The sequence below is a fragment of the Falco biarmicus genome, chromosome 6 (assembly GCF_023638135.1).
Source record: "Falco biarmicus isolate bFalBia1 chromosome 6, bFalBia1.pri, whole genome shotgun sequence".
NCBI lineage: Eukaryota > Metazoa > Chordata > Aves > Falconiformes > Falconidae > Falco > Falco biarmicus.
In genome coordinates, this window is record NC_079293.1 from 19918569 (window position 1) to 19941971 (window position 23403).

A 23403-nucleotide genomic window follows, 5' to 3' on the forward strand; every position below is an offset into this window, starting at 1 on the left:
GCAACATACAATGAGAAGGCAATCTGTGAAGATTCTTTCACAGAGAAAGGGAACTTTGTGTCTAGCTCTATTTTAACATTCTTTTGAAGGTACATTCAAGCAGAAATACGCTCAAAGACCACTTTCAGGCACTGCAAAAATAAAATTCATTGGTTTTAACAGAAACAAAAATAAAGTGTAGTGTTTAAGTTCATTTGGTCAAATCACTATATCAGTTCTAAACTGGATTGGAAACCTGAGGGGGTCTCTGCCTGTCTCCCACAGGTTAGATGTTACAGACAAATACTCATATCACAGAAACCACTATCACTGCTGTTTGCCACCCAGCTGAGACACTGAAATTGAGCTGGCAAGGAATGAGCTATAGTACCAAGGACAGGCTTGATAAACACTGCATTACTGGTACAGCCTGAATAAGCCTCTATGCTGACTTCTCTACTGCTGTCCCTACTCTGTGAAACAGGGCATCAATCTTTAGTGTTGTCAGCTGAACTATTGCATCATATCTTGTAAATCATAGATTGGGTAAATTGCATTTCTACTTGTCCTTCAGCACTTCAAAAACATAATCAGACCATTAACAAGAGGTTGTGCTTATTTCTATTGCTATTTTGTATTAGTGCCTTATGGGCGGTATTGAAATATGCATTTAAACAAGAAGAGAAGCGAAAAACTTGCAAACAAGTCGGGGAGAATAGAAAATGCATTTCTTTGTGATCATGTTTCCTTTTTAGAATACATTCTGAAATCATCTCTTTCAAACCCTGATTTCAACAGGTCACATAATAACCTGCCAGAGGGGATGTCTGATTTTTTCAGAAGGATCTGTTTTGAAAATTCTGTGTAAGGTAGAAAAGGAAAGCTCATACAATCAGCAACCATCAATATAATGCAGCAATTTCCTGCAGGAAAACTATATTTTTAAATTCCTTTAAATATTCCCCCCAAAATAACAATAATTAACTGCTAACACCTGGCAGGATCCATCTGGCAATATCCATTCTTTATTGGTTGACTGAATATGGATTTTCTTCAGCATTCAGATGCAAGATCATGTGCTGATGGTTTCTATTGAATATGTAAAGCCATGAATTTCTGTATATCAGTATCAAAAGCCAGGTGTTGATCAGACATTAAAAAAAAAAAGAACAAACCCTGTAACCAGTACCCCAGTTGAAGATTTCGTTTCAATTAGAATTAGAAAAATATATATATTTACCATTGTATTCTAAAAGTTAATTGTATTCTTTATTATACAACACTTGTTTATGACAATATTTTCAATAAAGAACATCTAATTTATATTGAATCAATTTCCTACTATACTATTACACTATACTATGTATTCTACTATAAATCACAAACTCTGTTTCAGTAGACCAGATGAAAGACAAACCTTATTTTTCAGTAAATGGCAGTAGTTCAAGATAGTGAGAACTTATCTTGGATAATGAACTTATGTTAATAATACATTTGCCAATTAAAGCATGATTAATTGCACATATCTCATCGAGTATTCTAAGGAACTAGCTTCCAAACTCACTGCCACAATGCTGGCAGTATTTTGATAGTAACATTTTATTTTGTGCCAGCATCTTGATTCTTAAAAAATACTATGACTGTATAGATTATACAATTATTTATTTGAATTGGAGGTGAACAGTAATTTGATACTTTTCAACTGTAATACAAATTTGTCTGATGTCGCATTATAAAATATTCACCTTAAAAAAGAGGTGCATTAACTCTTTCAGTATGGGTCTCCACTGAGAAATTAAATATTTGAAGCTGAACAGGCTAATGACTTGGAATATTCAGGGCATTTGATAGTTTAGTTTCCTGAAAATTTTAGCCTGATTATCCTTTGGTTCTTCATCCAACAGACTCATCTTACTTTCTTTTTGTATGAAGTAAACCATTTCTCTTTCCATTCTACAGAAAATCCAGCTGCCCGTGCAGTCTTTACAATTAGCCAAAACTACTTCTTACTCTTTCTGAACTGCAGAATTAGTAACTAGGAACAATACTATAATAATGGAAGAAGGCCTGGGTAGCATATTTTTTCTTTTGTCTATATAATATCTCTTCAGTTTCATGCTTTTGGATAGTCAGGCAACAGTCAAATAACAGGAGAGTGGTAATATGAAGCAATAATATGCCACAGCTATCAGCCACAAAAAATATTCCTGGAAAACACTGGAAAATAGTACAAATATATCCCATCCTTCAGTTTCTGGTTTTCAATCTCATTGTCTGTCACAGTTTTCCAAATTTGCATGGTGATTCGCAAATGTTTGGTTATCAGATTCTTTTAGCAAGACCAGAAGGGAAGAACTATTTGTAAGCTCTGCAAATGTATGATTTTCCCATTTCCCCTTACTCATTTTGTCTCTCGTTAGTAGATGAACCAGACTCATTCCATGAGTTCTTGTCAGTTCTTCCCTTGATGCCAGGGATGTCACCAAAAAGTAGGAAACCACATGACCAGGACTTCCGCTGTTCCTGGATGACTGGAGTACATTAACTTTTGATATCATTTGGGACCCTAAAACACCCAAACTGGCATTTGTTCTCAACATGTAAAGAAAAAACTCTAAGCATTGACACTGTAAAGACAATTTTCTCTTTTCCCCCCAGTTCTGGTCTGTTTTCATTGATGATAACAACCAGAAGGCTGTTTAAGAGCTAGCTACCTTAGGGAAATACTCAAATGTGTCTAATATTTTCTTGTCAATTAAAACTTATCTGAAGTACTACTATCTTGTAGGCACTCAACTTTAGACTTTTGAGCTTTTGTGGTTTTATGTTGAAGTCTTTAATAAAAGTGGCATAATTATAAATAATAATGGATATATATAAAAACAGGGGGGAAAATAGCTATTTTATTTATTCCACTGCAGATCAGTTTAACTAACTTTTTTGACTACTTAATTCTTCAGTAATATAATTTCAAGTTGTAGAACTGGATATGTACTACGGATATCATTATAAACTAAGCAAAATTACATTTTCCTTGTAGCACTATCCAGTTTATAAAGTATTTTGTCACAGCTCAGTTTATAAAGTATTCAATGATACCGAAATTCCAGTTAGTATGAGTAGCTGTGTAATACATGTTGTACAGTCATGCCATCTGAAAGATAAGATGAAGTACGTATGTTTTTCTTAACTGAATTTGATTAAACTATTTATGTTCAGCATCATATTATCATAGCCAAGTATATTTCAAAAGTGGCAGTCTGAATAGCTATAGACTTTTTTTAATACATTGTGAGCTTTTTAATACTGGAAAAATAATACTTTCATTTTCAATTATTTTTACAAAAAAGTAGGCACCCATGGATTAGAGTAAAATGGAGAGCAATATGTGTTGGCAATATTTACAAAATCATTTTCACATTCAGGTCACAGATGAATAGGTAAATTTCAGAAGACTGCACAAGTACAAATATGACTATCTAAAAACAACTCCTGTAATTATTATTACAGGTTACTTAGTCTCGCTTCAGACCAAAGGAAAATATTGGAAATTTTGATTTACAATTTAGTCAATAAAGAATGAAATTACAAGAATACCACTAATGTCAATCAACAGATTTAGTGAAAACAGTTCTTAGAAAAACCTGGATACTGTATTTTGCAGTCATAGTAATGGTTATGATGGCAGTTACACAGATGTAAAGGGATTTTGTAAGGTGTTTGACCTCATATCCCGTGATGTTACAGTATTAAAATAACACTTGATGATTATAACAGAATATACATTACATGGATTAAAGCAGACTCTCTGACAATTCCCACCAAATGGTACACTCATACTTGAGGTTTCTCAGGAGTCAGTGCTAGGGAAAATACTATTGAATATTTTTGTGAGTGAGCTGGAAGTAAATATAAAATTACTGCTGCTGAAAAGAAAACTTACTTTAAAATAGTGTTGATGAAATAAGATTTAATAAAGTGACAAATAGTGATGAATCTATGTGGCCATATTCAACCACCCCAGATTTTTTTCAGTAAGTCGTAGCCTTCACACAAAATGTGTTTTCAAACAGTCAAAGCTATACATCTAAGGCCAGTGACTGCAGACTGTTGTGGGTTATGGGTTATGTACCCTGAACAGCAATGACTCAAACAGAGTATGACAATCACAGTGGCCATGAAACACCATGAAAGCTTTGAAGGTAACATAACAGCAAAGAGAAGGATACAGACAGGAAGTATGTAGGCAGTTCAGTGACTTAGCAACATCTACAGTGTTGGTGATCCAAGTAATAGAGCATTAGTGTTCTGGTGACCAGAATTTTGTAAAAAGTTCTTGAGAAATCTAAAAAGTGTAAAAAGTAATTTGAAACATAATTTTAGAGCTAGAGAGAATGTTTGTAAAGGAAGGAGCTGCAGAACTTCCCCACTTGCAGCAAAGTAAATTCCACAATAGTTAGAGAGAAATATTTCCATTTTAAGAGTGATAAAACATTGAAATAGCCTGCCAGGACAAGCTGTGGAATCTTTGACCTTCAAGATATTCAAAACTTGGCTGGACAAGCTCTGACCAATCTGATCAGCACTGTTGAAGACACCCCTGTTTTAAGGAGATGTTTGGACTAAATGAACTGCAGTGGTTCCTTTCAAACTAAATTCTTATGTAATTCAGGGATTGTATAAACTAATTCTTTATATGTTTTGAATAAATGACTGAGAGGTGATCTGATTATTATTTAAATATCTTCATAGGCAGAAAATTCTGTATGCAAAGCACAACTTTAAACAAAGATAAAAGGAGACTACTGGTATAGAATTAAAATGAAAAATCTCAGACTGTTCAAATTTTAAAGGTGATCAGTAGTTACAAAGAACATTATGTTGGATCCTAAATATTTTCATATTTTCACAGCAGAAATGGATTTTTTTGAATTCACAGCATACTCATGCCTCAATAAAACACCAGTTATTAGGTTTTACAGGGAAATACCTGAATACAATTCTTTACATTCTATTATACTACATCTGCAGGATAGGTTAGGTGACCTAAGGGTCTCTTCTATGTTCAGATTACAGAACTAAGAATTTTTTGTTAAACAGTATGAATGAGTACGTAAGAAGTACAATAGTTTGCAACCCAACAATTAATGTTTGGAGTCCTATTCAGGCATACAATGGTCCTTGAGATTTCAATGGGTATGCACTGGCATTAGTATAACACCCGAGAAAAAAAAAATCAGAAGATCCTCTCTGCACAGAGGAAATAAAACGTTGTTTATGAAAGAGAAATTTTTTGTGGGTAGGGCCTTTTCACTGTCCCTCAGTCTCCAAAGGGTGTTTCAAAGCCTGTGACTTTCAGACATGCTACAAAATTCTGTACTGATGGACCAAGCAAGAACATGTTAGGGACTGTCATAAAGAATAAATAGATCTAGACAGCAGCATTTTCAGAGCCTCACCCTTTAACATTTTATATCTCTAGTGCTACTCTTCCAAATATTGCCTCTTTTTCCCTGTCAGACTCAAAATCATACTATGTTTCAATGTGGCTCCTGAGGACATTTCTCATGAATCAACATGAAGTTTGTTTCCCTGAATATTTCTGCAAACAAAATTTCATATTGATTTGTGTTGGTGGATAGAAAATAAGGGGGGAAAGACAATGTAAGTGATTCAATATCATCTTTGGAATATGTTTGAAGTTTTGCTTGTTTGGCACATCTTCAAATTTTTCTGTAGGAAACAACATTTTTATTATTTGTAAACAGATAATACTAGCATGTCTTCTGAAGAAGCGTAACATAATTTTATCATGCTACAGTACCAAAATATACACTTTCTGAGAGTATGGTCTTTGCATGTATTTAGAGTTATCTCTGTGAAATGCTATTATAAATAATGAAGTTACCATTTTTGCCCTTCTTAGGGACTGGCACCAATTAATTTGACTAGTAAACTCATCCAAAAAAGGGAATTAAACTTATGTTAATGTTTTCTAAAGGGTGATTATTAACCTCTGTACTAACTCAGCTGGCAAACCAATAATGAATATGCTCTACTTCAAATATTCATTTTCTTTGAACTTTTTTTAACCAAGTGATGCCTTTGGGGCTGCGTTTAAAGTTATAAGGATTGGGTTCAGCTGTCTTAATTAAAAGTATTCAATTAACCCAAACAAAGCTGACTGAAGTCTAACAAATTTTCCAAAACTGTTAAATCATTACTAAGTAAATAATTATTGAATTAAGAATAATTGATTTTTCCCCTTGAAATATTAAGTGAAATATAATTTATTTATTTATTTTATTATTAAATAATTAGGTAATTAAGGAATTATTTAACTGCTGGAGTGACACTTGCTAATTAAACAGAACAAGACTGTAACATTGTGCATCTGGATGGCAGGAGTATCCTATGAAATCTTTCTGAAAATTCTATCATTTTAAGATGAGATATTATACTGCAGCTTTTTTTATAAGGTCTGAAATCTCCTAAAGCTTTTGTACTACAAGGTCAGGTAATTTATTTATCACTGGATATTGCCTCACGAGGCTACATTTCCTAGACCACTAGTGTCCTGCGCTAAGTACCGTGTCCTTTAGCATGGCCAGTCCAGTTGTGTGTCCTTCAACATTCAGAGCCCATTCAGTTCCTGGGATGCACTGAATCCCCCTTTCCCACCTCAGAGGTTGCAAGGATCCCTGGCTCTCCTCTTCTGCTTCTCACTCTCTTTTCACCCAGTCCCTTGTGGCTGTTAGGCTTTAGCGTACAGGCATGCATGCGCTTATTAGCATAAATTGCTTGAGGAATTTGACCTGCTTGAGTAGGAATGTTAAATGTGATGAGGAACAAACTTACTGGGAATGTTCTTCGTTCTTCGTTCTTCATGTGAGGGAAGAACAGGTTCAATAGACCACAGGAATGAGACATGTCAATAGAGGAAAATGAGTCTTCCTCAAATCCTTCCTCAACTCCTTTTTAGAACCAGAAAGCTTTGTTTAGGAAATGTTTCCATGGAGAGATGCTCATCTGCCCCAGAATGCAGAAACCCAATAGGTAGATGACAGGGAAGGGAGGAAAAAGCAGAAACAAACTTTTCCTCCTTTCTAAGGTCATGTTTTCCTGGTCATGGTTTCATAGTGTCCCATTTTTCTGACAAGCTTTAACTGTCCAACAGTCCACACAGAGTGCAGCTGGTGACACAAGGCTGTACAGGAGTGAGAAAATAACTAATGATTTGGGGAACTGTTGTGGGCTAATACTTGCATCGAGAGAACCAAATAGTGAACTGGTTAAGGACATTAACTGTGTGAGGTTAATTATAATAAAGCACCATGAATCTAAGAATATATTGGGATGTTTCTTGGTGCTTGCAGCTCAGAGTATATGGGATGATAGTAAATGCAAAAAAAGGAACTGTGAAAGCTAGGAAGGAAAAGAAAATGATTGAGAAATCACTTTTAATTGTTCCCTCAGCAAAAGGATGGAGTTCACATGCAAAATATGTATTTAAAATTCCACTGTCCCCAAGAGATTTCTTAAATTAAATTTCTATTAATTTCCCCCTATTTAATGGGTTAGATTGAGAGATTTAATCCCACCCAAAGTTCAGATATCACTGCTGCATTAATATTAGTCCTCACTGCCACAGCTAAATCACTACTTTAAAAAAGTGAAGTATACATTTTTTTTTCTCCAAGGCCTTTCTTAAAAGAACTACTCTAGCTTTTCAGAAACAAGGCAACGCCCCAGAGCTTAACTGGTATCTATAGGGAAGCTGGCATTTGGGATGCAAAAAGACACCAACTACAGAAATGAAAAAAAGAAAAAAAAGAAAAAAAAAGAAAAAAAAAAAAGAGTATGACAGTACTCAGCTATTAGCTAACTCATGCCAGTGTGAGCCAGTAAGGACCCTAATTGCCTTGATATAAATGCTTTCCCAAGGCAGTAAAAGTTGTAATGAGAACATACTGTGTTGAACTCAGATCTTCTTTCTTAATGGTTTTTTTTTTGTTAATTTACTTTCCAGTTGCAATGTTTTTTACAGACAGCCCTCTGTACAATAAATCCCATTTACTGTAACAGATTTTCTTCAAAATACTTCTTCAAAGTACTGATTTATTGACTCAATTTGGACTGATATACATTTTCTTGCACTCAGTGCAGTGCCTCAAAAATTGTCATGAGGGTTATCTATCTTTTCAATAGGTCCCATGCTCTGAAGGGGTTCAAAAGAGACCTTATTAGTTCTGGTGTACTGAAAAGCCTTTAAGATTTTTATGGACAAATAGTCTTATACCAACTGAACTATGCCTTTAAAACAATGGTTTATAAACCTAATTTGGGGTAAAATCCTCTAAAAATTTGTGCAACTGCAAAAATTAATGAGAAAAAAGTATTTAGTAAGTGTGATTCTATTCTGTGCTTTGAAAAATCATGCCTATCCATATACTGGGAATTCATCTTCCTGAAATCTGTATGCTGCTGAAAAGAACAGAATATATTTAGCTACCTTTTTTCTTGGAGAAAAAAAGGTACATCTTCAGTAAAAGCAGGTCAGAAAGAGGTTAGAAGTTACAGCTTTGGGAGGTACTTTATGCTAATTCAGACATTAGCCTGGAATTTAGTTTTTTCATATCACAGAAGTGCTCTTTAATTTCTCAGTAATACAGAGCCATCCAGAGAGGGAACAATCTTTTGTTCTCTTTTAAGGCTGCTGTCTTACAGGAAATAGAGAGCTGGTGTTAAAGTCTTGGAATTATTGCACAAATGCATGGAATAAAGTACAGAGTAAACAGTCTACCTTGTTCTATATGTATGTTTAACTCTTCCAGGAGAAATTGCTGCACACTTTGAAATCTCTGTCTTTGCACATTTCCAGCCGTCTGCCAGGTGCTGATAGTGAGATTCAGAGATTTCTGGTAATGGAAATTGAACACTGCAGGCATCATGCTGGAGTCTGAAATCAGGTTTAAAATAAAAATCAAGTATCAGATGTGAGTTTAACTAGATTTCATTATGTTTCATTAAGTTTTTCTCTTTAATAATTTTTTCGCAGGCCACTCCTCAGTAGAATATAAGCCTTAAATCTATGAGGCATTGGAGTACAATTAGTACTCTTAGAAGAAGGAACTGAAGGAGACAAGATAATACTGTTGGGCCTAGAGGGTTGTATTGATCCACCTAATGCCTTGTGTACTCCATAAATTTTTCAGTGGTGTCATCAAGCTTGCAATTACAGAACATGATTACCTATGCCAAAGTTTCATTTCCCCTATTGCATTACAGTCATAAGCAATCGTACTAAAAATCTGTGCTATTGTGCAATTCACATTCCACTACCCTTAAGCACATACAAATCTATGTTTTGTTCTGTTTAGGTAGAAAGACTGATACTAAGGTAATAAAGGCTCCCAAGTTGTATCTTTCTGCTGCACAGCATTAGAGCTTCACCATCAGAGGCATTTCTGAAACACAGAAGTAACTCTATGCTTTTGATGTAGGCTACAGACAATAAAATTGTAGATAGAGAAGTTGGTCTTGTAGTTTCAAGTTTACTGAAAAAATTTATTATATTATATAACCTTATTGTTCATTATTATAACTGTGCAAATGTGTTGACACTTTATAACAAAATTCCACCCATTCCTTTGGTATATGTAACAAAAGCAGACAGAACTCATGTGGCAATGAATTCTTACACCATATTATTGTAGAATATCTTAAGCACATTGGGATGGGAAGGCAGAAGGTCAGTCTAGGTGCAGAAGCCTCAACCAGAGGAAGCTGGGTGCATGCTGAAGATGAGGCTCCCTTTCAGAGAAGCAAGTACTTTTCAGAGAGTTAAAATGAACTTACATGAAGGGCAATTAAATAGAGGAAACTAGTCTTTGGTAATAACAAAACACAGATTCTTCCTCACATTTCCAGTCTGCTGAGCCATATTCAAGCTATAACATTCAGGTCCTCAGCCCCAGATTTATTGAGGAGAATTCATTACCAGTGCATCACCACTGCCTTCTCATGAGGAAAATTTGGTGAAAACTAGTGCTGTGTAATTATTTTATTTATTTATTTCCTTCATATTAAAGTGTCGCCTCATCCTGAAGCAGTGAAATGGACTAGATGACCATTTAAGGTCCTGCCCCTATATTTCTATATCAGAGCTATTCATGTAAGCATATTTAAGTTGTCTACTGATGGGTTTGTTATAATTTAGTAAATAGTTTACCAAAAAAACAAATTTAATAATGTATCAGCTGTCTAGCTGTCAATCAGTATCAATCAAGGAGTAACATCTATCATGAGTGTTAATGTCTTTTTAAAAAAACAGAAATATTGCTCCTTGTAAATGTAGTAGTTCATACTGCTCACTCAACAAAAATATTTTCCTTCATCTCTAAATGAGTAAATTACCACTGTCTTTCTCAATAGCTCTAAGTAATGATCAATAAAAAATTGTCTCATTCATTACCATCAGCTAAGACAAGAACCAGAATGGCAATGCAAATGCAAATTAAGTATTTCTGGTTTTCTGTATCAGACAATTGCAAGTGTGGAATGTCTAAGAAGAACAGAGACATAGATCATAGTTAGTGATACTCCCTACCAGATTATCCCTGTACTATCATTTAGTTTTTATCTTGCTGATACATTCTCATATCTACAGGTGCATTCCTTTTATAAAACATATTTCTTTTATAAAACGTATTCCTTCAAACTTTACAGGGGAAACCTTGTTCCTAATGAAGACACTAAGCCATGCAGTATTTGCATGTAGGAGTTCAGAATCTATGCAGTCTTCAAAGGCCTCTTTCTTATGTTAGTGTTAGTTAGTTAGTTAGGAAGGAAAACAGGCGGGAACGGAAGTCGGTAATATCCTGAACAGGTATTCTTAGTACAGGTGTGCTTCTGATCCCCAAACTCTATATTTTTAGTTAGAAATAAACCACATGTTCAAAAATGACACAACCTATCTTTTATATCCAAGATTAATTCCTCATCATAACTGCTACAGTAAAGAGCTCACAATCAATTTATTTTTACGTTACTGATGGAAATTGAAAGGACCAAAAGTCATAGGGTTATTAAACCTTTTGCTGTAAACCTAGGAATTCAAAAGAAGCTCCTGGATTTAATAGGCTCATCTAATTAATGATGCAATGCATCATGATTGATGTTGGCCAAATATCTGCTCTCCTCTTCTACTGTCTCTACAAATACAGACTTTTCTGCAGTATGTGGAGTAGCCTTTATTACTTCATTGAGCTATTTTAGTATGGTCAGAAAGAAAGGAAAAAAAAAAAAGATTAGTTCTTCTTGAAGCACAGATACATTTAAAAGTATTAACAACTGCAGCTCTATCAAGAAATATTTTAGAAAAAATAGGATCAACATTTTTCTACACAGAGAAATATCTGGATGACCTATTAGATTTACATGCATGCTTAAAGAATGTATGACATAATTTCTGCTTTTTCTTTAACTGCATAAATTGATCAAAGCTTAGATACTACTGCCTAATGCTTAGAGTAGTAATATGAAACATTGTGACTTGACTTCTCTCTCCATCTCCCTCATATCAAACATTAGGTAAATACTCTAATGCCTGTTAGTGGAACAGTCCCAACCACTGTGAATCATATGTTTTAAAGGGGAAGTTCTTAGACTTTTGGACTGGGCTACTTTAGCACTCTACCAAACAGTTCTTAAGCACCGATCATGGCTTCATATAAGCCAACATTTGTTCCCAACAGAGACTCTGGAGGTGGCTGCCCTGGTTTTGTATGTAAGAGAGTTTAATAGCGGAGACAAGATCCATTAATTGTGTTTTGACATTTATGTCAGAAGGTGATTGTAGGCACATTTGATTTGCCAATATAAAGGTAGTTTAGGGATGAACGATTTCCCCCAGGAGATTTCCTGTAGCATATTAATGCATTTTTTTTTTTGAGGTTTTGACCTAGTTGTGCAAAAATACCCTTTTGCGTAAAATTTCTGACTGCAGTTCCTGTTACGATTCCTGTCCAAATATAGTTACTGGTTTGAAATGGATTTAGGTAGGTTTTTCTTAACTACACATTTTTTTCTTTTTTCTGTCGCTCTAATTTACTCATGTACTTTCTGTGGAAGTAACATTTCCCTGAGTGTTTTCAAATGTTATCAAAATCATGATATGACACCCTAGAACCATGCTTATCAGAGACTTCTCATTTTGTAGCTTAGATTGGTGTAATAAGAACTTATTTTATGGGGATACTCAAGAAAATGAAGACAGATAGCTACAGGTATGAAGTTATTGTGCATAAGTTAAGGCACATGAAACCTTGTGAATTATCTCAGTCAGAGCGTTAACTTAGGCTGCTGTTTGGTGACAAATAGGCTTCAATGGCAAATCCAGTTTAGTTTGTCCCCCAGTGTCATTCTCTGGCTGCCTGCTCCTGCCTCTATATAATGCTGCCCCCTCAATTGTACCAATGCTGGCTTTTGTGAGTTCATGCAATAAACTAGATTTCTGAAGTCAGCAGGTTAAAACGAATATTTTCTTATCTGAGAATTTGTTGATGTAGATTGTATTGGTTACCTTGGGTAAAGGGGGGACCACAAGTCACAGAGCTGGCATGATTGGGAAGCACCAAGTCATGTGCAGTCACCAGTTTCACTGGCTCCATTTTGTCAGGTAGTCAAACCCGACACAGAGACAAGGCTTCACGCATAATGTTATCTCACAGTGCAGATTACTAGTAGAGTCCAAACTCCCTTGGCCTACAGACCCGAGTCTCTGTCTGGCTGTCATCTGAGTGCACAGAGGAGCTTTTCAGGAAGGAGCAACTGGATCAGACCCGAACTCTGCCTCTCCATACAGAGGTATCCATCTTCTGGTTGCGCAAATTGAGTCTCAGATTCAAGCACACTCTCCCTGTCAGTAGAGTCAGGGCAGAGGGGTGAAGGACAGGAAGGGGCTGTTCTCCCAGAAAATTGTGCCTGGGAGAGCTGGGTGCTGAACGCTGCTGGAGAGGCATGATGTAAAGACACAGCCCCTGCACATAGTTTCTGCTATGGTCCAGAAAAATAGGTTTATACCTTCATAGGAAATAAGCACAAAGAAGGAAACCCACACTTCAGTCACCAGTTTTTCTTCCTCATGGGAAAAGCCCAGACAAAACCTGAGTCCGGCTAACGTGCCAGATGCAAAAAAAAGGCCAACAATTTTTTTTTTAATAGGAAACAACTGTGCACTGCATTGCTTTCATCAAAGTTAACTTCTTGTTTTTCATATGCCACACACTGCAGAATGCATCTTTGGGTATAAAAGCAAAAGCACAGCCAAGCTTGCAGATGTTGTTGCTAAATGCAGTGCACAGTTCAGTGTTTCTGCCAGCTTAAAGATAGCTTAAAAAGTTAATCTAACATTTAATTACTGGGAGGATCATAGAAAAGAAATGGTAATTCTTAAAAATATATGAAATCTGGTGCATAAATGTGTATTGAAAAGAGAAAAGGTTGATGGCGAGACAAAATGAACAGATACATGATAATATTAGCGTCAGCTTTTACAGAGCAGAAATGGTCTTATAGCAGGCAGAGGAAACACTCAAGGCAAAAATATTATTTTAATATGAGAACAAGGAGAGAAGAGAAACTCAAATACAATTCAAGCTTGTAAGCTAACTGAATTTAGGAGGAAGTAAGGAGGAAATAATATCTATTTCAGTTGCCTGCAACAGAAGCTGGTTATAAAATGGAAAATGACACTGTCAGAAGCCATCGTTTCAAAAGCCAGATATAGCTGAAATCAATTGATGTCCCAGATTATAGCACGAGAACTTCAGGTATTAACTTAAAAACTTCTGTCATATTCTCTTTCTGTGGTTTTTCAAACACCATTTAGAGAACAGTCAGGCACAGGAACTAAATTGATTAAAGTATGTGTGTGAAAGATCTCGAGGTCATTAAAAGCGTAAGTTTTCTGACACGACTTGCAGAATAATTGTGGAAGAGATCTTTGTGTCTTTTTATATCACATATGATAGTTTACTCAACTTGATGTGAATACTAAAGCAAACAGTTTTAAATAGCATTAATATGTTGTCTCAAAACCCTAGCAAATTGAATTAAGCTTAATATTTAATTTAATGAAAACTCAAATTTGGTTTTAGAAAAATATTATAACCACTACTTATTATAAGCAAAGTTTATATACATGGGTGCATATATATTTATTTTACTTGTTTTTAAAATCCTGCCAAATTCAAAGTTCACCTGGCATTTATTACTACTGAAGAAATACCCTTGTGTTGTGATGTATTTCTATTTCAGCATAGATGCACTACTATATGTATAAGCAGCTGTGAATATAAAACCATAGAGCAAGTCTTAAAAAGTGTTTTAAATATAAATATGGTTTTATTTGGCTAGTGGTTCTATTTTTTTTTCTTTTAAACCCCTTAAAACTCTGAAGACACTGTTGTTATTTTAAAAACTTCACAGTGCTTTGCTCATATGTCAACCCATTTGAAAATATCTTGACAAGGACTTAGGAGACAAAGTGCTGCAGGTCTGTGAATAGAACTGGCCGTTTAAAATTTCTTATGTTCCATGGATTGTTTCCACTTGATACAATATTTCCCCCGTAAATATTAGTTCATAATTGACATCTCAGATGTCTACCCTCTTGCCCTTGACTGAACCTGTAAGCAGATGTTTCAAATAGCTCAGAAAATGCTGGGTCATTGGAAAAAAAATGGCTAGCCTAGTGAGTTCCTTGTCACAGTGCCATGTAACATTAATAACTCCTTAGAAAGGGAGATGGTTAGGTCGTTTTCCATAGGTCTCAAAGATGAATATACAACCTGACTGTGTCTCTATTATTTTGGCAGAATTGTGTTCACTTCAAGATCAACCTCTTTACTGAATGGGCATTGTAGAATCACAGAATAGTCTGGGTTGGAAGGGACCTTAAAGATCATTCAGTTTCAACTCCCCTGCCATGGGCAGGGACACCTTCCACTAGACCAGGTTGCTCAAATCTCCATCCAGCCCGTCCTTGAACACTTCCAGGGATAGGGCATCCACAGCTTCTCTGGGCAACCTGTTCCAGTGCCTCACCACCTGCACATTAGAGAATTTCTTCCCAATGTCTAATCTAAATCTACCTTCTTTCTTTTTAAAGCCATTACCCCTTGTCCTATCACTCCATGCCCTTTTAAAAAGTCCTTCTCCAGCTTCATTGTAAGCCCCCTTGAGGTACTGGAAGGCTGCTATAAGGTCTCCCCGGAGCCTTCTCTTCTCCAGGCTGAAGAACACAAACACACTGTCTTCATAGGAGAGATGCTCCAGCCCTCTGATCATCTTTGTGGCCCTCCTCTGGACTTGCTCCAACAGGTCCATGTACTTCTTATCTTGGTGGCTCCAGAGCTGAACACGGTACTCCAGGTGAGGTCTCACAAGAGCAGAGGGGGAGAATCACCTCCTTTGACCTGCTGGTCACACGTCTTTTGATGCAGCCCAGGATTTGGTTGGCTTTCTGAGCTGCAAGCACACCTTTACAGGCCATGTTGAGCTTTTTTTTCCACCAGCACCCCCAAGTCTTTCTTCTCAGGCCTTGTCTCAATCCATTCTCCACCCAGCCTGTATTTGATTCCCAGTTGCCCTGACCCATGTGAAGGGCCTTGCACTTAGCCTTGCTGAACTTCATGAGGTTCACACAAGCCCACCTCTTAAGCCTGTCAGGGTCCCTCTGGATGGAATCCCTTCCCATCCAGCATGTCCACCACACAGTGTTGTCAGCAATCTTGCTGAGGGTGCACTCACTCCCAATGCCCATGTTGCTGACTGAAACCTTGATCAGCACCAGTCCCAGTATGGACCCCTGTGGAATACCACTTATCACCTGTCTCTACTTGGAGATAGAGTTAGTTAACAAGAGCTGACTACAACTCTTTGAGTGCAACCATCCAGCCAATTCCTTACCCACCGAGTGGTCCACCTATCAAATCCCCATCTTTGCACTTCAGAGAGAAGGATGTTGTGGGGAACAGTGTCAATAGCTTTGCACAAATCTAGGTAAGGTGATGTCAGCTGCTCTTCCCTCATCCACCAACCCTGTAATCCCATCTCCTAGGAGACTACCAAATTTGTCAAGTATGATCTGCCCTTACTAAAGCCATGGTTAGCTGTCACCAATCACTTTGTTACTCTCCCTGGGCCTTTACATAGTTTCCAGGAGAATCTGCTCCATGATCTTGCCTGGCACAGAGGTGAGACTGACCCAGCCTGTAGTCCCCCTTATTTCCCTTTTTAATAATGGATGTTACACGTCCCCTTTTCCTGTCAGTGAGAACTTTACCAGACTGCCATGATTGGTCAAATATGATGGATAGCAGATTAACCACATCATCCATCAGTTCCCTCAAGACCTGCAGATACACTTCATCAGGTCCCATGGACTTGTATGCCTTCAGGCTCCTTAGAAGGTCTCAGACCTGATGTTCTCCTACAATGGGTGGTTTGTCATTTTCCACATCCCTGCCTTTGCCTTCTGTGACCTTGGCAGCGCAGCTGGAGCACTTGCCAGTAAAGACCGAGGCAGAAAAGTCACCAAGTACCTCAGCCTTCTCCATGTCCCAGGTAACTAGATGCAAATTTCTTCTGGAGAGGGCCCATGTTTTCCCTAGTCTTCCTTTTATCATCAGCATACCCATAGAAGCTTTCTTTCTTGCCCTTGACATACCTTGTATCAGCACAAGCAAAACTAGCAAGCTGCAAAAAGGCTTTACTGTTGGTCAGATTCTACAGTCCATGCTGTTTTTCCATCCTCCTGATGCCAGACCACACTGCTTCTTGTCTCTGCTACATCCAGGTTCTTCCCTTCCTCATCCAGGTTCTTCCCTTCCTCCCCCAGGTTCTTCCCTTCCTCCCCCAGGTTCTTCCCTTCCTCCCCCAGGTTCTTCCCTTCCTCCCCCAGGTTCTTCCTCCATCCAGCCCCTCCCTCTCTCCCACACTCCTCAGAGCTATTTAACCACTTTGCAGGAAAAAGCTACAGCTGCACATTGTCCATGTCAATCAACCCTCTGCCTTTGAAGCAAGGCCACAGCTGCATATTATCAATGTCAATCAACCCACTGCCTTCGTTCTTCTACAATCCATGGCCAATTTTAATGCTATCAAGGCTTTAGGCTTCCTAACCTGATCCCTGGCTGCTTGGACAGTTCCTCTGTATTCCTCCCAGGATACCTGTCCTTGTTTGCACCCCCTCTAGGCTTCCTTTTTGTGTTTTATTTTGTCCAGGAGCTCCTTGTTCATCCATGCAGGCTTCCTGACTTTTTTGCCCAACTTCCTCTGCCTTGGGAAACATGGTTCCTCAGCTTGAATATCAAGCAGCTTTCTTGGGCCCCTCTTCTCTCCAGGGCTTTATTCCATTACACTCTACCAAGCAGATCCCTGAAGAGGCCAAAGTCAGCTCTCCTGAAGTCCAGGGCAGTGATCTTGCTGTGTACCCGTCTCACTGCCCTAAGGATCTTGAACTCCACCATTTCATGGTCACTCTGTCCAAATCTGCCCTTGAGCTTCACATTCCCCACCAGCTCCTGCTTGTTGTTGAGAACAAGGTCCAGCATAGCACCTCTCCTCATTGGCTCCTCTATTACTTGGAGAAGGAAGTTTTTGTCAATGCATTCCAGGAACCTCCTGGGTTGCTTGTGCCTTGCTGTGTTGTCCCTCCAACAGATATCAGGGTTGAGGACCATGAGGACCATGAGGTCCATAAGGACCATGGGTCCATGAGGCCCAGGGCTTTTGAACATGAGGTGGCTCCTATCTGTCTATAGAGGGCCTCATCCATTCAGTCTTCCTGGTCAGGCAGCCTGTAGCAGACCCCCACTATAACGTTACCTATCCCTGGCCCTACTCCTGTCCTTCCTTCAGTCCTTACCCGTAAACCATTGGTCAGTGCCTCATTCATCCATAGATGGAGCTCCATGCACTCCATCTGGCTGCTGACACAAGAGCTTGTATCCTTCCATTCCAGTACTCCAGTCATAAGAGTCATTCCTCCATGTCTCTGTGATGCCAATCAGATTGTAGCTCTGCAAGTGTGAGAACATCTTTAACTTCTTAGTCCCCATACTACATGTGTTTACACAGAGGCATTTAAGTTGGGCCCCCAATGATCCAGATTCACTCACTGGAGCAGCTGAAATTCCCTTGTGTTGCACTTCAGGTGCTCTCCTGCTGCCCTGCAATTCCTTTCTGGGCTCTAGGAATCTCTTGCTGGTATTGGAACCTACAAACTGGTAGAAGCGAGATGGATTGAGGACCCCTTCCTGGGCAACTTAGTTTAAAGAAAGTTATCACACCCCTTCTTCCAGTAGTGTTGAACTGAAGACAGATCTTGAACAGAAGAGATCAAGACAGAAGAGATCTTGGATGGCCAGACCCGGAGTATAGAGTTTGCTGGGCTTGACAGTACTATTTAGAAGAACATAAACCAGGTAAGCACCAGACATGGAATAGCTTGTGCTGACAAACTGGCATGGTGGTGTCCCCAGTCTAGTAACTATCACAGGCCTCAGAGAGATGGCTGCAATTCTGTTTTGCCTCTGAACTCTCCTGTGGCCTTGGAGCAAGGTGCTTCATTCCTTTGACAGTTTCTCTGCCTGTAATAATGAGAGATGTTAGGGATCATGGAGTTTCATGCTTTGGTGACCTACAGCTCTGAGGCAATAAGCTACACAAACCCACAGACCTTTCAGCTGCATTTAGCACCCTCAATGTCTTGTCTTGGATCCAAGCCTGGGTCCTGGCTCTGTCACAAGAAGCCTGAAGCTGTGGTGCGAGGCTGTCTGCCCTGGCACCGGGAACCTGAGCTGGCCCTCCCCTGCTGGGTGCAAGTTCACAGGGGAACTGGCCTCGAGCTGCAGGCACACAGCAGTTGCAGGCACACAGCAATCACTGATTAAAATTTTCACTTTTCTCAATCTTATGACAGGAGATGACTGCTGTGGTATAAAGAAGAGGCATATTTGATTTTATAACTGAAAAGATATGGGATCTTATTTAATTTGAGAAGTATTCTGGTTCAACGTTGCCAAGCATGGGATTTGGTTTTAAATATCCATCTTGGAATAAGCTTGGAAAAGTCTGATTTAAATCCAGTTTTGACAGAACCCAAATTGAAAAATTTCTTTAAGTTTCATATTTTGGTCACTCTTATCTAAATAGTTGTTTATAAAGATAAAAATATCTAGGCAGATCTAATGTTAAACCTTTCCTTCTTCTTAAACTAAGGTTCTATGAGCTGTAAAATGGATGAGATTTATTGTTTTAAGCAGAATTAGGCAGACACAGCTATTGAAATTTGCAGACTATTCACTTACGCAATCTTATAAGAGCTCTGGATCTTTTAATGGCATTCTTTTTTCTTAGTAGTGGTGGAAAATGGGAAAGAGAAGAGAGATGGAGCTTTGGTGTTCAGTACCGTAACTGCTTTCTGTACTTGGCAGTCAGCAAGTGACGCTCATTTGTTATTTAAAATAAACACTCTTGATAAATGATAACCATATAACATTAAGAGAGCACTGTAGCTGCTGAAGTGATAGTATACACTTGTACCTCATATTAGGTTGATGAACAGGAGAATCTGTAAAACGTGCTTTTGTAATTTAAGTGATAGCTGTGTCCAGCTTTTCCTTTGGCAGTTTTCCATTTTTCAAACAGTTTGATGCTAAAGCTGACCTCCAGCACATGGCTGTGGGTCAGGCAGATGAGTCTTCGGAAATGTTTAGAAAGTCTCAACACAAAGCAAAACTAAAATGATTGCATTTGGAAGGTGATTGGGGTTTTTTTGTTAGCTTATAATATTTATTGTTCCAGGATTATTAATATTCTAAACACAAATAAACACAAAAACTCCCAAAACAACAACACTAATCTTTTTATCCTAAATCATTTATTCTTAAAAAAACAAATGATGGGAGTATTCAATTCAGAGTAATTTAAAAGGAGTAATTTATATTTATAATTGACAATCAAACTTCTAGAAATGTTATCCTGAGACACATAAATCATGGAATTATTTAGGTTGGAAAAGTCCTTTAAGATCATTAAGTACAACTGTTAACCCAGTGCTGCCAAGTCTGCCACTAAACCATGTCCCTATGTGCCACATCTACACATATTTTAAATATCTCCAAGGATGGTGACTCAACCACTTCCTTGGGCAGCCTGTTCCAATGTTTGACAACCCTTTCAATGAAGAATTTTTTCCTAATATCCAATCTAAACCTCCCCTGACACAACTTGAAGCCATTTCCTCTTCTCCTATTGCTTTTTATGCAGAAGAAGGGACCAGCAGCCACCACCCTATGACCACCTTTCAGGTAGTTATAGAGAGCAATAAGGTCTCCCCTGAGCCTCCTTTTCTTTAGGCCAAACAACCCAAGTTCCCTCAGCTGCTCCTCATAGGATTGTGCTCTAAAAACTTCACCAGTTTTGTTACCCTTCTCTGGACACGCTCCAGCACCTCAATGTCTTTCCTGTAGTGAGGGGCCCAAAACTGAACACATTATTCAAGGTGCAACCTCACCAGTGCTGAGTACAGAGGGACAATCCCCCTGTCCTGCTGGCCACAATATTTCTGATACAAACCAGGGTGCTCTTGGCCTTCTTGGCCACCCAGGCCAGTGCTGGCTCATGTTCAGCTGGCCATCAACCAATACCCACAGGTCTTTTCCACTGGGCAGCTTTCCAGCCACTCTCCCCCAGGCCTGTAATGCTGTTACAGGTTGTTGTGAACCAAGTGCAGGACCCAGCACAGAGCCTTGTTGAACCTCATACAATTGGTCTTGGCCCATCGACCCAGCCTGTTCAGATCCCTCTGCAGAGCCTTCCTGCCCTCAAGCAGATCAACATTCCCACCCAACTTAGTGTCATCTGCAAACTCACTGAGGGTGCACTTGATTCCCTTGTCCAGATCACTGATAAAGATATTAAAAAGAACTGGCCCCAGTGCCGAGCCTTGGGGAACACCGCTTGTGACCAGCTGCCAACTGGATTTAACTCTATTCTGTGCTACACTTTGGGCTCAGCCACCCAGCCAGTTTTTTACCCAGCAAACAATACACCCGTCCAAGCCATGAGCAGCCAGTTTCTCCAGGAGAATGCTGTGGGAAGAAGTGTCAAAGGGCTTACTTATATCTAGGTAGACAACATCCACAGACTCTCCCTCATCCACTAATTGGGTCATCTTGTCATAACCCAAAATTCTGCCAGTGACACCAGACTCAGAATGGTGTCATAGAATGGTTTGCATTTAATAGCAAAAGAACAATAAGATTCCCGTCTCAAATATTTAGACTTTATTAGTGTTGATTATCAAGCCTATGTTCATGAATTTATGTAAATATTGCTCAGATAACTAGATTTTCTACAAACCTGTGCAACCAGTAGATAATTTGGTGGAAATATCTCCTAAAATGTATAAGCCTTTCATTAAATAGACTCTTCCAGCCTACAGCTCTGAAAATTTCTTACTCTGTTTCATATATGTCAATCATAGTCACAAGTGAGAAAATGTGAAATGCATGAAGAGGGTCCCATCAGTACATGTCATGTTTCCATATAAATTTCTATAGAGGATGAACTAGCCAGCTCAGAACTAAATAGGCCACCTGAACACTCCAGATTGTCTCTACAATACATTTGAACATATTCTGCAGAAAATGAAGCTGTTTCAAATGAGTAGGAACCATCACAAGTTTATTACTTGAACAAGATCTAAGCAGATCTTTTGAGTAGTCATTTTTCTTAGTCTGAAATACAGTGTAATTTTTCAAAGAACTGTAGAGCTTTTAATGTAACAAAATTGAATACATGTCTGTGTGCTGCAGCAGATGAGAGAACGTCATAAAACAAGCAAAAAAAGCAATTATTCTGTTCTTATTGACTTTTTATTCTGTAGAAACCATGGGTTTATTCAGACAGGTTGTGATGCTCTAGGTCAGTGATCATGAAATGCATGACACTGGGTCTGATACTTTGCACAGGAAGAATATGGGGTGATTTGGATTATTTTGGGGGTTTTGAAGTCTTCATATAGAACGTATGAACTGAAATTGTGAATTATTTTTATGAGCTAAGAATGATGAATAAAAAAGAAAAACCTTAGCCAGAAAAAAAAAAAAATCCTTGCTGAAGTCTATTTCTTCCATGTACAATAAATTCATAGACTATCTATTTGCCAAAAGGCCTTTCCAATGTCTTCCAGGAAAAGAAATCAAGAAAAATATGCTAATGCGGTTACCTACATATTCCATATCTCTCACAGCTTCCAAATAGCAGTATCTTAAAATGCAGAATAATAAAAGAAATGTAATGCTACAGAACCAACTCAGAAAAACACTCGAGTGAATGTTTAAAATAAAATGTACTTGCAGGAATTTTATTTTTTTTTTGTGCCAGAGGTGATTTCTTTTATTGAGTTTACTGATATCTGGCTTTTTAGTGCCGCATTTTACATTAAGGAGTTCCAGAAAGATGTAGAAACTTTATCTAAATTCTCATACAGAATAATCCTGTGAAGTATGTTACGTTAGAAACAGGAAAGCAGTATCATTTAAGGTGAAGGACTTGCCCGAGTTCACATTGTGTTTTAGAAGCTAAGAAAGGAACGTTTCCTGGGAGCTGTCATACCTGTTCAACAGTTTTGATATATAATAACTGAATACATGTCAAAATGTGATATGGCACCTTTTTCTGTGCTTTATACATGCATGGATCATCTCCTGTATAAGTTAGCATACACTTGGAAGCTTTAATGATTACCTACAAAGTCTTAAGCATAAGCAGATGATTTGTTCTCACTTGTTTCAAGAAAACAGATCTAAGTTTCTCTTCATTCTCCTTTGAAGTGAGACATTTTCCATTACCCTATCTCCTAATGAATCCTGTTTCTGCAAGTCTTTTCATCCTCTGTGTGTGTATGGTTTTTTTAAAAAAAAATATCTGTGTTTTCTGTATTGATTACTTAATGATACATCAAACCAGACCTTTTAAAAGCCAACAGTAAGAGTCCCTGTAATTTTTACTGTGTGCATCTGCACAATATATTCATCTTCCTCCTCGGTGAATTTGATTCAAATGCATTATTCTAAAACCGACAAAAGTATTTGCAGTGTGGGAAGCACATCCTTAAACCCAGTGGATTCAGGAACTGACAAGAATGAAATATTTTAAATGTGAAGAAGGCTGTAAAGCTTTGCTTTTGATTATTACTTCACCAATTACTTATTGGTGATTATTTATTACTTATTTGCTAGTGTCAAAAAGGGAAAAAAATTACTTGATTGAGATACAGATTTACTGAAAAAACTCTGAAGGTTTTAGATACTTCTCTTTTTCTTTGTCTCATTAATTCCTCACAGTTTG